Source organism: Propithecus coquereli, unplaced genomic scaffold (genome assembly GCF_000956105.1).
Source record: "Propithecus coquereli isolate 6110/MARCELLA unplaced genomic scaffold, Pcoq_1.0 Scaffold206, whole genome shotgun sequence".
Classification (NCBI taxonomy): domain Eukaryota; kingdom Metazoa; phylum Chordata; class Mammalia; order Primates; family Indriidae; genus Propithecus; species Propithecus coquereli.
Genome location: NW_012145634.1, coordinates 2,120,820 through 2,136,434, shown reverse-complemented (window position 1 = coordinate 2,136,434; position 15,615 = coordinate 2,120,820). Strand labels below are relative to the sequence as shown.

The window sequence follows — 15,615 nt, the reverse complement described above, 5'->3', positions numbered from 1 at the left end:
TATATTTTATTATTTATATTTACTATATGTTCTAATGTCCTATAATGGATTAATATTGCTTTTATGTTTATAAACATTACTTTAAAATCATACTGTTATATGAGGTGGCCTTTGTATAAAATACAAAATAGTTTGGATTTTAATATGGCATCCATTCAAGCTTAAGAAAAATGACATTGTACTTCTATTAAGGATGCTGTGATTTGCTAATAAAAATTTAAGAGTTAAATGACTAGGTATTTCACATTTTTGTATCTTCATGTATTCTTCTATTCTTATAGGCTGTAAGTCCCTAATAGGAATCAATTGCTTTATTTATTTGACATTAATGTAGCATTAGAGCATAATGTCTTAAATAATAGTAATGAGAATAATTAAAACACAACAATTATACTCTTTCTGATATATTAATAAGTGGAACAATGATTAGCCCTATGAATCTCCTTGATAGAACCCTGCTCTAGTGGGAAAAAGAGAACAATTTGGCAAGTTAGCTAAATCAGTTAATCATTTCCATCTGTCGCAAACCATGCACACTAAAATACTCTCCCAGCTTTACTCTAATGGAGAAAATGGAACTTTCATTTGGTGTTCATATCATATCAATGGAAAGAACATGCTGAATAAGGCCTTCCGAATGGACTACTTTTGAGAGCCAAAAAAAGGCCGGAAGCTGGAGAATTAAGAAGAGAAAACCTTACAGGGAGTGTTCGTACTTGGCAGCTACTGGTGATCTGATCAGGCTCAGGACAGAACATTCTTATTTTACTTTTCTGTATTTTCATAAAAATGATTTTTCCATTCCAACACTTACATATCCCTGTGCACAGCATTCACTGACTCTCCATACATATGGTATGCATTCAATGACATCACTCACCACTACATTTGCCAAGTTGAACCTCTCCTATAGACCACCAAAACACAGTTTCACAGTCTCTGTGGGGCTAAGAGAGTAGTTCCAAAGCAATAGGTCAGTCCTGCAGAATGGAGAGGTTATTAATGTTTCATCCCATATATACCATACCCTCCCTATCCCCTAATAAATAAAAACTCTTGTACTCTTGTAATGTATTCAGCTATTATTAACTCTTTCACTGTTGTTTTGAATGGTGAAGTGAATACATACTTGATGGCTCTTATTGCTCCAGTGTTCTGGCAGGTGCTGTTTACTGTCTTTTTATGGAAGAGATTACAGAGTGAATTTTTATTATGAAGACAGATGAAAATTACTATGTAAGCTGTAAATCATAATTCATGTAACTGATATTTTTAATTAATGATCATGAAATAAAAATCAAAGCAGTTTTCCTATCAAAGAAAAGCTTTTAGTAATGTTCTGATTTTTCTAATTTAAACATTTTACTTAAAAGATTTTAAAATTACTACATAGTAGATTCCATGATCCTTTAAGATAGTTAAAAATCTTGATAATTATTTTCAAAGAGGTATTAAAGGTCCACCTTAATTATTTTTTAAACCAAATGAAAAACTGGAGGGAAAAGCAACACTATACACAAATTATTTTTTTCCAATGGTCTATAATACAAAACCGCACATGTTAAGTATAGGAAAACTAAAATAAAAAGATATTGCTGAAATGTTTCGGGTGGGGTCTTGTTTCAGGTAACGCTGTTTACTAAGGTAGTTTAGCAAATAGCAGAGCTCTCTAGCCAAACTGTTCAGGGTTTTAAGGTAAATGTCAAGAAAGTTAATCTTTGGGCAATGCAATAGAGTACAGCACTCTCTTTGAAAAGCCTCAGTATCTCTTCATTTTGCCCTTCTCATAAGAGGCTAGGATATCCAGCTAGCCACTAGACATGGTATATGCAGTAGGATCTGAAATTTTATAAATTACAAAATAAGTATTACATAACAAACTTATAGATCTTTTTAATAAAAATAGATAGTAACATATTTCTATTTACAAGAAAATTTCAGTGAATTTATGATTCGGAAAAGGGATGATTTTATTGTTCATATTTTAACATATATAGTGAACTAATATGGTAATGCTATGAATTTTCTGAGACATAAGATTGTCTAATAGACACTAAGATGCTTCTTAAGAATTATTTAAGCATTTCAAAAATAAAATCTATCTAAAAATATAAAACACAAGAATGGTTCTGAAAAAACAATGATTCAATTGTAAAATAAGTGCCACATGCCAAGGTAATATAATGGTTTTCAGGTGTTATCAATACTCATCACCACAAAAAAATGATAAGTATGTGAGGTAGCAGATATATATTAATCAGCTTGATTAGCCATTCCACAATGTATACATATATCAAAACATTATATTGTACACAATAAATACATATAATTTTCATTTTTCAATTAAAAATAAAAAATAAAGAAAAATATTCACTATAACTCACTATTGTGTAGTGAGTAAATAATACTCATTATAACTTATTTTATACTTGAGGCTCAGACATAATACTGTCTTACCCAGGGTTGCACAATTACTAAGCAGCAGAGTTAGGTTTTCAAACCAAGTGTTTCTGACTCTAGAGCCCACCAGCTTTCCTCTGCATCAAACTGGCCAAATTGAAAGAGACTTACTATACAGTTATAAAGCTCAAGTTCTCTAAGGACTAGTTAGATAGCAGAGGCAATTGAGACCAAAATTATAGTTTCTGGGTTTATTTTTTCAAAGTATTAATGGGTACAAATGTTTTTGGTTACATGGATTGCTATTGTAATGCTTGAGTCACGGCTGTAAGTGTGCCCATCACCCAAATAGTGTTCATTGTACCCATTAAGTAGGTTGTTTGATTTCCACTGAGTTTTACTTCTCTCTGTGCACATGTGTGCATCAGTTAGTTCCAGTTTAATAGCTAGTACATGTGGTGTTTGTTTTTCCATTCTTTAGACATTTCACTTAGGATAATGGTCTCCAGTTCTATCCAAATTGTTGCAAAAGACATCCTTTTTTATGGCTGAGTAGTACTCCATACCATACAGTTTCTATAATGTGAAAGCATACAGGATAAAAGCAGAAATCTTCTAGCATTCTTTGAAAGCCAAAGGTAAGGAATAAATCTTTTTTTAATTCAATCATTTTTCTTTGTAAAGACTAAATCTATTAGCTAAGATCAAAGATACATGATAACTATTCATTTAATACAAATATAATTCAAACTACTCAGCAAACTACTACTTGACTCCCAGTATTTACTGGACTCCTTAATATGTTCCACTTCTAAAATTCTGTCATTCTATTTGTTGTCCAGTGATAACAGACCCCTAAAACCAGGAGATAAAACTATCTTTCCTAAGGCAAAAATTGATAGGTCGTAAATATTAAAATGACCAAATGTAAATAAGTAGCTGAAGAATTTATTCCAATCAGCTTTTGCCTAACTATAGGCAAAGTAGAGCATCATTAACGACTTGGCATACCCAACATAATTAGAAATCTAAAGAGAAAAATAAAAAGCTCCACAAAAGATAATAAAGTAATATTCATCCTCCCCTCCGAGAAAACGAATGCAGAAAGAGAACTCTAGGTAGATCCTAGGAAGACAGAATCATGACCAGTAAACTTCCAGTTAGGTACAGTATACAAGCCAATGGCAAGGCTATCTGTATGGTAAGAAAATTTGTAGGCCGGGCGCGGTGGCTCACGCCTGTAATCCTAGCTCTCTGGGAGGCCGAGGCGGGCAGATTGTTTGAGCTCAGGAGTTCGAGACCAGCCTGAGCAAGAGCGAGACCCCGTCTCTACTAAAAATAGAAAAAGAAATTAATTGGACAGCTAAAAATATACAGAAAAAAGTAGCCGGGCATGGTGGCGCATGCCTGTAGTCCCAGCTACTTGGGAGGCTGAGGCAGTAGGATTGCTTGAGCCCAGGAGTCTGAGGTTGCTGTGAGCTAGGCTGACGCCACGGCACTCACTCTAGCCAGGGCAACAAAGTGAGACTCTGTCTCAAAAAAAAAAAAAGAAAGAAAAAGAAAATTTGTAAATTCTTAAGCTACAGAATGTCTCAGCCATCAGACTTCAAGAATTTCTGTTCCCAATGGCCGGAATTGGGGTTAACTCTAGGTTAACCTAGAGTCCCACAATTCATCCCAGTTAAAAAAACTTCAGAGTCATTCAAATTTCTTGAATGTATAATATTTACTGAATTCTTACTAAAGCAACATTCCAACTACTCTAGCTAGGGATGTAGGGAGAAAATATTTTCAGCTCTTCACTTCTCCAGCATTGTTTCAATACTTCATAACATACTAAATGCAAACTCATTCAAAGTGACTATTAAGGCTGGGCACAGAGGCTCATGCTTGTAATCCCAGTGCTTTGGGAAGCCAAGGCAAGAGGATTGCTTGGGGCCAGGAGTTCAAGACCAGCTGGGGCAACACAGCAAAACCCCATCTCTACAAAAAATTTAAAAATTAGCCAGGTGTGGTGGCACACCCCTGTAGTCCCAGTCTCCTGGGAGGCTGAAGAGGGAGGATCACTAGAGCCAGGAGTTAGAGGTTATAGTGAGCTATGATCATGCCACTGCACTCCAGCCTGGGCAACAGAGCAAGATTCCTTCTAAAAAAAAAAATTAAAATACTCACTAAAATACCCACTAAAAATCCAAATAATATATTTCTTAAAACAATCTGTTTAATGGCATCAGACAGAGCTGATTAAGCACCTAGGATTAGAGAAGCCAAGATTCCAGAGAGGAGAAAACAGAAGTGAGCAGATACTACACTGCCCCTCTTTCTCCTGGGGCATTGCTAATTCTGGGCCAAGGTCAAAAGGCTGAGAATCCATCCAGGCTTTCCCCCAGATATAAGACTGCTTCTGGAAAACATAAAAACAAGCAGAGCTTTGGTTGTCTCTTAGGGATAGTAAAACAAAATTAGAATCTTAAGGGGCTGAGATCCCAGAGAGGAGAGAGAGGTAGAGAATGAAGCCTGACACACAGCCAGCTTTCCCCTCAAGACATTTGCCAAATTGTGCAGGATAGGAGGCTGAGCATAAAGCCTTTGAAAAGCAGGAGAAAGTTTTCAGCAGTCTCCGAATGGTGAGGAGACAAGAATTAGAGTTCAGAACCCATCAGGGCAAGCAGGCCTGGAGAACACAGAGCTCTTGGTCAAAAGTTCCGCACACTAGCCCTTAACTCAATCCTTAACTGGATTAAAGTGATAAACTCCCACTCTATCTACCTAGCAGAGGAAAGAGTGAACTTCTCTAGAAAATAGCATTATCTGTAGACTCAAGAATTTTTATATACAATGTCTACTATGAGGTATGCCAAAAAAGAATTACATGACAGACAACCATGAGAAAAAACAAGAGAGAATCTCAGGTGACTCAGAAAATAGAGTTAGTAAATCAGAACTTTTATAGTACCATGATTAATATGTTCAAGAAAACTGAGAAACAGATGGAAAACATTGAAAATTACAGCAGAGAATTAAAATACATTAAAAATATAAATGGAAATATAGCCAGACATGGTAGCACATACCTATAGTCCTAGATACTCAGGAGGCTGAGGTAGAAGGATCACTTGAGCCCAGGAGTTCGAGGTTACAGAGAGCTGTGATTGTACCACTGTACTCCAGCCTGGACAACAGAGACTCTGTCTCTTAATTAATTAATTAATTAATTAACTGAAAGGACTGAAAAACTACTGAAATTAGTACTAAATAGATGAGTTTAACAGCAGATTATTGATGAACTAGAAAGCAGGTCAACAGAAAATAATGAATTGAAGCAATAGCAAGAAAAAAACACTAAAAAGGAATGAACTACTAATACAGGCTATCGCTTGGATGAACCTAAAAAACAACATAAGTGAAAGAAGCCAGGCCCAAAAGACAAGATATTGTATGATTCTATTATATGAAATATCCAGAATAGGCAAATCCATACTGACAGAAAGTATATTAGTTGTTTCCAGAGGCTGGAGGGTGAAATGGGGAGACGGAGAATGGGGAGTGAACCACTAATGGGTATAGAGTTTCTTTTTGGAATGATAAAAATGTTCTGGAATTAAATAGTGGTGATACATGCAATACCCTATGAATATACTAAAAACCACTAAATTATATACATTAAAGAGGTACATTTCATGGTACATGAATTATATCTCAATAAAGCTCTTATTGAAAAAAAAAAGTGAAACAAACCCAGTATGTGATTTATAGAAAAGACACTTAAAAACACAGAAAGATCAAAAGTAAAAGGATACCAAAAGATAAAATATGTAAACACGAACGAAAAGAAGGCTGGCATAGCTACAGAGACATTTCATAGTAATAAATAGCAATAATAGGAATAATTTAAAATAATAATAGTAGCAATAACAGTAATTACTTCAGAATAATTTTAAAAGTTAATCCAGCAAGAGGATATCAGAATTCTAAATCTATATTTACCCACATGATAAACTGGGTTATTATTCAGCAAATATACTTTTCCCTTCACATCTTACTTCAAGTATTCTCCCCACCCTCTTAAATGTTGGGCTTGGCCATGTTACTTGCATTAGCCAATAGCTAAGGAGCAATAGCTAATGCAAGTAACATGACATGAAAGCATGACATGGCTTTTTCTGTCCTTTTCCTGCATTCAAGATGTTGAAGCAAGGACGTGGTGGGTCCTCCAGGGTGAAATTCCAGATTTCCCTGGGTCTTCTGGTAGGAGCCATGATCAACTGTGCTGACAACGCAGGAGCCAAAAATCTGTATATCATCTCTGTGAAGGGGATCAAGGGACGACTGAACAGACTTCCCACTGTTGGTGTGGGTGACATGGTGATGGCCACAGTTAAGAAAGGCAAACCAGAGATCAGAAAAAAGGTATATCCGGCAGTGGTAATTTGACAACGAAAGTCATACCAGAGAAAAGATGGTGTGTTTCTCTACTTTGAAGATAATGCAGGGGTCACAGTAAATAATAAAGGCGAGATGAAAGGTTCTGCCATTACAGGACCTGTTGCAAAGGAGTGTGCAGACTTGTGGCCCAGGATTGCGTCCAATGCTGGCAGCATTGCATGGTTCTCCAGTATATTTTTAAAAAACATTACAAAGTATTTTCTTGCAAAAGAAAAAGAAAGCAAGCATGACATGAGCAGAGACCTTAAATGTATTTGCACAGTTTGGATTAAGTCTTATGCTCACAGATACACCATAAAGAGAGAATGTCTCAGATAGTCTTGCCTCATCATCAGGGGCTGCAAAACAAAGACACATAAAGCAGAACTAAACTGAACCTTCAGCCTAAAGCAGAACTCCTCGGTCAACACCTAATCCATGGGCAAAACAATAAATGCTTATACGTAGTATATGTCACAGAGATTTCTGCGGTTGTTTGTTACACAACAAAAGCTGACTAATACAACTCATCAACATATCGAAATATATAATGCAAAGATTGACAAGACTAAAACGGGAAAGTAGACAAATTCACAATAATTGCTGAAAACCTCTTTTAATGGTTGATACGAGCAGACAGAAAATATGTAAGAATCTAGAGGAACTGAATATCCAGTTAGGCTTATTATAACAAATCAGTATCATATCTTAGTTAATAATAGAATCTTAATAACTTGACCAGAAAAGATTTTAGCAGAAGGTATTGTTTGTCATGTTCTAACAAGGCTAAAAATGAAATTCAAGTTCTATACTACATAGTTGACTTTTAACTTGAAGTTTAGCTATAGAAAATGTGCCCTTCAATGCCTCCTTTTCACAGGTTTGGAATAAGTCAGGAACAATACCAAGTAATGTAAAATATGAAATATCGGCCAGCCACAGTGGCTCATGCCTGTAATCCCAGCACTTTGGGAGGCTGAGGCAGTAGGATTGCTTCAGACCAGGAGTTCTAGACCAGCATGGGCAACATAGGGAGAACCCATCTCTACAAAATACATTAAAAATAAAAATAAATATCATCCCATTTCTCTTCTTCCCTTCCCAAGTATACCTCTCTAAAAATGCCGTCCCCCACCCCAAACTTGGTTAACCCTCCACTTCCTCAAACTTCCTCCCCGCTTTACTCTTCCACTCATATAAATATAGTGTCTGGCAGCACCATTCCACTGAAACCACTTATCAAAGCCAATACTTCCATATTGCCAAATGCAATAGTCACTTTTCTGAAATCATCTTACTCAACCTCTCACTTGCCTTTGACACAGATGACTGTCACCCTTTATTGAAACAGTCTTCTTTCTTAGCTTCAATGACGCTACACTCTTCTGGTTATGCTCCTATTGCACTGAACTTCCTCCTAGTTTCCTCTGTTGGTTCTTCTGCTCACTCCCTAAATGTTGCAATTCCTTAGGGTTCCATGACAGGCCCTCTTCTTTCACATAAACTACACATGAGAAATAGAGATCTCATCCTATGCCATGGCTTTAAATGTCATTTAGATGCTGATAATTCCTAATTTTTATTTCCAGCCCTGATTTCTCTGAGCTCCAGATTTAAATATGCCTATTTTATATCTCCCCTTGAGTCTATTAGAGGTATCTGAAACTGAATGTCTCTTAAACAGAACTCTTGATTTCCTCCCTCTCCTTCCCTTGTCAGATACTAAAGACAGAAACATCAAAGTCATCTTTGCCTTCTTTCTTTTCCTTATACCATATTTTGTTAGCAAGTCCTTCAATGCTATCTCCAAAATTTATATCCTATACTTCTGCTTCTTTCTGTCTTCACTGCTAAAAAGTGTGTGAGCTATTTTAAAAGAAAACCTCCACCTGCCTGAATCAGCTACCACCATCACAGGAACAGGGCCGGACTAAGATCACCAATACTCACCTTAGATAGTCATGGGGATCCACCCCTGAGGCACCTTAACCAGTCAGAAGTTGCTCTAGTTCTGCTGTCTCAGGCTTTCAAGGGGAAGTCGTGGGAAGTGGGGATAAGGAGGGAAAATCAATATCTGAGAGCCTTCTATGCACTCAGCCCTTTACATATGTTGTGTTATGTATCCTCAAAATAGCCTGATGAAACAACTGCATCATTACTTCAATTTTATAAACAAGGACACAGGCCCTTAGAAGGATTAAGGGCACACAGTTAGCAAAAATAATGCAACTACGATTCACTACCAAGCCTTTTTCTGAAATGGCCATATTCTTTTCAGAAAGAAGGCAAGAAAAAGGGTAACTATTAAATAGCTTCACTGTGATCCGAGATAAGTCCTGGATCAAGCCTTTGCAAAAGATCCTCTATAACCTTCTAGCCAGCCCACCATTTGAGATTTATGCAAAAGGCAAAGCGATACCCGAAGGCAGTAATTCCCAAACTGATAGGCGAACCTCTTGGCAAAGAGGCAGTGATAGACAAGAAACCCAAACCACAGTAAAAAACATGATACATCTTCCTGCAGTATCGGTTTTGCTCACTGAAAAGTAACCTGAATCATGTTATTAAAACAAATACCAATATGTTATAGAGTAAGTAAAATGTAAAATTCACATGAATTACTAAGTTTAGAAAAGAATTCTCCCAGTCACAATAGCCAGCTCTGGCCAAACTTCCCAAAAGGCAGTAATAAACTCTGTTCTTAGGGATATTTTTGTAGAAATATCTGAGAAGCACTTAAGCAATTTATCCTAAGTTACATAACAATTTATATAAAATAAGAAAAAAAACAACAATGGTTTTTATTTAAGGAACAAAACAAAATAAAAATGTAAGTTTTTAAGCCAAACAAAATCACCAAGAATTGCAGGTTGCCCTTAATTGAAAGTCACAAAACACAAATTACCATGAAGACCATGTTAATAATTATTTAACAAGTAATGAGCTAAGTGATGCTCTTGTCCCTGTCTTTTTTCATTTGTTTCAGTTATTTATAATTTACCAAAGTCTGAAGTCTGTTGAGTATCAGAAGGAGGAGCATTAACTAGCCAAATATTATTTATATAGTAGTCTTCCTATGACTTTTGAAAAACATTATCAATAAAAACCTTTAAGCTTGCAATACTATGTGGCAGGGAACTCTGGAGACTAATCATAACCTATTATACCAGAACCTAGAATAAGATAAATCAGCCTTTCCATCTTCATTAGCAAGTCATGTCCCTAAAGGATTTGCTTTAGGAAAAGAAAAAGCCAATGATGGCATTATTTACTAATTTTTTGGACCCCTCCTATTAATCTATTAAGTTATTTTTTATCATGTTTTCACCATTCAAAATGCACCCCAATAGTGGCAGTTATTAAGGGGAGAGCTTCATGCTTAAGAATAGTGGAACTTTCATATGAAATTTTTGTCTATATTAGTGAATTCTCTTCTTCATTTTCAAAAATATAATAACTTTCTATAGGCTTCTTCATCTCCACCATGCACAGAAAGGACAAATATCAAGAAGTAACAAAATGTGCTTCTTACTCAAACAGCTTTCCCTACCTCCTGAGACACTGTCTAAAATCCCCACCACTGAAGTAACTTCTTTAATTTAACCATGATTTTCAGAAAGATACTGTCAATAAAAAAATCACAGTCGGTGAGATTTAACCCATTAAATCAACAATATCCTTTAAAATATAAACATCAATTGACTGTTTACTAAGTACTAGCATTGAGCTAAATAGTACATTCATTCTCACATTTAACCCTGACAATAAACCCATGAGATAAGTATTATTTCCATTTTAGAAAGGCAGAAACTGAGGCTCAGAGAGATAGCAAATTTGAAATTTGTTCAAAGTTATACTTTTAAGTAGTAAAGCAGTAAATTAAAGCCAGATCTGCCTGACTCTAGAACCCAAACAGCTAGAATCCTAAAAAGTAGGGTCCTACAGAAATCCAATAGAAAACAAGTAAATTTTAATGGTAATAACAATAATAGCAGCGTCAATAATAAGATTTTTTATAAAGTATTTAATAAATGCAAAGCACAGTACTAAGAGCTTCACATTGATAATCTCATATTTTTCTCCCTATTCCTCCTTCCCCTCCCTTTTCCTCTGCCTCCTTCAAATTTACATGAAGGCAAAATAGTATTAAGTAGGAAAATCTGGAGGAGGAAGAGTATGAAAAGGCAAATTCTGAATAATCCACAATTTTATCAAAGTTCATCTATTAAAAACTATTTTTAATAGAGTGTTTGAAATTTTAAAAAGTCATTTTTTGAGGGGTGATAAATAAACATGAGTAGATAATATATCCCCCCAAAACTAACGGTATCCAATAAATATATATGCAAAATGTCACCCTTCCTACAAATCAAAGAAATACAAACTGACAAACTACTCTTAGTTTCATAAAAACATGAAGTTTCTTAAAAATTATAAATTCCAGGCCAGATGCAATAGCTCACACTTGTAATCCTAGTACTTTGGAAGGCTGAGGTGGGAGGATCACTTGTCCCTAGGAATTCGAGGCCAGCCTGGGCAACATAGTGAGACCCCATCTCTACAAAAAATAGAAAACATTAGCCAGATGTGATGGCATGCACCTCTTGTCCCCAGCTACGCGGGAGGCTGAGGCAGGAGGATCACTTGAGCCCAGGAGTTTGAGATTGCAGTGGGCTACAACAATGCCACACTACACTCAAGTCCAGGCAACAGAGTGAGACCCTGTCTCAGAAAAAAAAAAAAAAGATGAATTCCAGCCTTGGCAAATGCATGGGGAAATAAGCACTCTCATATGTTGCTGATGAAAATATAAATTCATTTATATATTTTTGGAGGCAATTTGGAATTACACATCATTGGCCATAAAAATCATTACACTCCTTAACCATGTAATTCCAATTCTGAAAATTTATACTAAGAAGTAATCATCGGCAAAGATTCATGCAAGTATCACTTTAACATTGAAAATCAGAAGCAATCATCATGTCCCCTAATGGAAAAGTAGATAAATAAGTCATAATAAAATTATGCTATCTCCATATATATCGAAACGGTATTTCATTATTCCAAATTGTATTTTCAAAAGTTTCTGTACCCATGAAAAACTGTTTAGAACATATTAGATGGAAAAAAATGTTCACTGGGCTTATTGCTAAGGGGTTAAATTGTGATTTTTCTTTATGTTCAATGTATCTTTAAAATGATCTATAACTAAACTGTGCTGTTATTATAAAAACAGACACATAGACCAATAGAACGAACTAGAGTACCCAGAAATAAATCCACACATTTACAGTGAACTTATCTTCAACAAAAGTGCCACAAACATACAGTGGGGAAAGGACAGTCTCTTCAATAAAGGATGTTAGGAAAACTGGATATCCACATACAGAAGAATGAAACTAGATCCTTTTCTCTCACTATATACAAAAATTGAATCAAAATGGATTAAAAACTTAAATCTAAGACCTGAGACTATGAAACTACTAAAAGAAAACATTGGGGAAATGCTTTAGGACAGGGGCGAGGAACTGCAGCCTTAAGGATGCGGCCTTCTAGGTCCTTAAGTGTAGCCTTTTGACTGAATCCAAATTTTACTGAACGAATCCTTTTTTATTAATACATTTTTGTTTGTCTTTTATATTTTATTTTATTTTTAAAATGAACATATTTAAAATACCAAAGAATAAAATAAATTTCAACCAAATAATCCTCCCAGATTGGCACAATTAGAACATTAGTAAGCCAGAAGGGCTAAATTGGTGGCTGTTACGTTCATGATTTCGTACTAACTTCCCCCGTCTGACTGGCGCCACTACCACACGAGGCTGGTAGGCGAGAGTTTAAGGGGGTCCAGTATACCACTCTGTTATCAGCTTTTGACAATGGTGCACTGTGTTTCTGTTTGAAGTGGAATTTGCAAATAGTTGCACAGCTAGACAGTACTTTTTAATTCTGTCTGTTTAACAGCCCATCATGTCAAAGAAGACCAAAAGAACACTAAAGGAAGAAAACAGATTTTTTAATGAGGATTGGGAACTGCAGTATTATCTTGTTTCTGCTAAAGATGATTTGCTTGTTTTGTGATACTGCAATATCAACATTAAAGAAATTCAGTGCTCATCAGCATTATAATACTCATAAGGACCACAAATATTTTAAATTACAGGAAGAGGCATGAGAGGTTGTATTGCAGAAATTAAAAGATGAAAAGCAAAAGCAAAGACAATTCTTTCAAGCAGCAATAAGACCTGGAAATAATGCCACTGAAGCAACTCACAAAGTAGCTTATGTATTCAGGAAAAAGAGGAAGCCGTCCAGTGATGCAGAAATTGTGAAAGAATGAATTGTCAAAGCTGTAGGATGCTTAGACCCTGATAACGTTTCAAGTACAAACAACTGCCTCTTTCAAGGAGAACCATAATTGATCAGCAGCACGAATCAGCCTTCAACTTAACAGAACAACTGCATGCGATACTTCAAAAGGAAAATATATATTATTCAATGACTTTGGATGAATCAACTGATATTACTCAGTGCAGGTTTTATACTTCATTCGGGTCAAACAAAAGATTTTCTTTGCTACAAAGAGTTACTTGCTTCGGGCACTCCTGAGAACAGAACATGGGGAATAGATATCTTCAACAACTTTTAAGATAAATGTTGTGAAGTTGGACTGAATTTGGTAAATTTAGCGAGCATATGTACAGATAGTGCACCTTCCATGACAGGAAAACATGAAGGGTTTATTGCACAGATAAAAGGAAGTATTAAGAGATCCAGATGCTCTCATTTCTTTTCACTGTATCTCGCAACAGCAAAATCCCTGTGCTGAAGCTACCGTTTTAAGGGACACCTTGCAGTAAGTTATAAGTATTGTTAACTACATTCAAGCAAATACAAAATGACATCACTTTTGTAACATGCTAAAGTTGAACTTTAACATGAGGTATTCAGTGTGGATTTGCAGGATCATTCTAAAGTGTGTTGGCTATCTCAGGGATAGGTATTAGCCAAAATTTTATCTCTGTGAGAACAGATAGTTAAATTTTATGAAGCAGAGAATTAGCAATGTGACTTATTGAAAGAATATTTCTATAGGAATGCAGCATTTCTGTGTGATATCATGTCAAATCAAAACAACTTGAATATTTCTTTGCAAGGTAAAACTAAGTATATATATGACATGTGGCAAAAAATCCAAGTATTTCAAAAAAAGCTATCTTTTTTCAAAACAATTCTTCAAAATGAAATTTCAAATGAACATTTTCCCCAGTTAGCAAAGGTCATTGATGAGCAGGATGATATATGCAAAACATCTGAAGAATATGCAATTGTTACAGACCTATTAATTGTAGAATACAAGGAAAGATTCACTGACTTTGAGAATCATGACATCACACTCAAATTAGCATTTCAGCCTCACCTAGTTGATATCATCAAGGCACCGAAGGAACTACAGATGGAATTGATTGAGCTCTCCCCGTAGATGACATTTTAAAGTCTTGTTTGATGCTAAGAAGGATCCAACTGAAACATGGAAAAATGCAGAATACCCATGCCTTCAGCAACATGCCTGAAAAATGCTTTCTGCTTTTCAACCACTTATTGCTGTGAATCCACATTCTCCTACCTAACCCAAATCAAGATGCCCTTAAGGTCACAAATACTGATACCCATCTAGAGGATCAACTGAAACTGTGGACCTCCATGCTGCAACCACATATTCAAAAGCTTTCCAACAAAGAGCAGACACAACAAAGTGATTAAAAGATTAGTTAACTTTAAAATTAACAAATTGTGTTGACTTTTTGAAATTATTAAGTATGTAGTAGTTAGATTTTTACAAAATAATGTATATTTTTCAGTATATCTAGTTGAAGTTTCTTAAATGCAGCCTTATTTGATTATAGCTAAATTAATGCAGCTTTCCAACATGAAAAGATCCCCCAACCCTGCTTTAGCACATTGGTCTGGGCAAGGACGTCTTAAGTAATACCCCCAAAGCCCAGGCAACCAAAGCAAAATTGGACAAATGGGATCATATCAAGCTGAAAAGTCTGCACATCAAGGGAGACAATCAACAAAGGAAAGAAACAACCCACAGAATGGGAGAAAATATTTGCAAACTATCTATCTGACAAGGGATTAATAATTAGAATATATAAGGAGCTCCAAGAACTCAATAGGAAAAAAATCAAATAATCTGATTTAAAAATGGGCAAAGGATCTGAATAGGCATTTCTCAAAAGAAGGCATACAAATGGCCAACGGGTATATGAATAAACACTCAACACATCATTAATCATCAGAGAAGTGCAAATCAAAACTACAATGGATATCATCTCATCCAAGTTAGAAAGGCTCTTAACAAAAAGACATGCAATAACAAATGCTGGCAAGGATGTGGAGAAAGGGGAACCCTCATACACTGTTGGTGGGAAGGTAAATTAGTGTATCCTCTATAGAGAACAGCATGGAGGTTCCTCAAAAAGCCGCAAATAGAACTACCATACGACCCCACTGCTGGGTACGTATGCAAAGGAGGGGAAATCCGTCTATCGAAAAGATATCTGCATTCCCATGTTTATTGTAGCACTATTCACAATAGCCAACATTTGGAATCAACTTAAGTGTCCATCAACGGATGAATGGGTAAAGAAACTAGGCCGGCCGCGGTGGCTCACGCCTATAATCCTAGCATTCTGGGAGGCCGAGGCGGGCGGATCGTTCTGAGCTCAGGAGTTCGAGACCAGCCTGAGCAAGAGCAAGACCCCGTCTCTACCAAAA

At 35.9% G+C, this 15,615-nt stretch overlaps 1 protein-coding gene and 1 pseudogene across 2 annotated transcripts in view; one reads left to right on the top strand and one right to left on the bottom strand.

Moving 5' to 3' along the window:
- TTC28 (tetratricopeptide repeat domain 28) overlaps positions 1–15,615 on the bottom strand; it is a 690,486-nt gene that overhangs the window by 550,233 nt on the left and 124,638 nt on the right. The gene's annotated exons all lie outside the window — the stretch shown is intronic.
- On the top strand, positions 6,586–7,164 carry LOC105810155 (annotated as a pseudogene). Its single transcript, XR_001137484.1, has one exon. The product of XR_001137484.1 is annotated as a 60S ribosomal protein L23 pseudogene (transcript).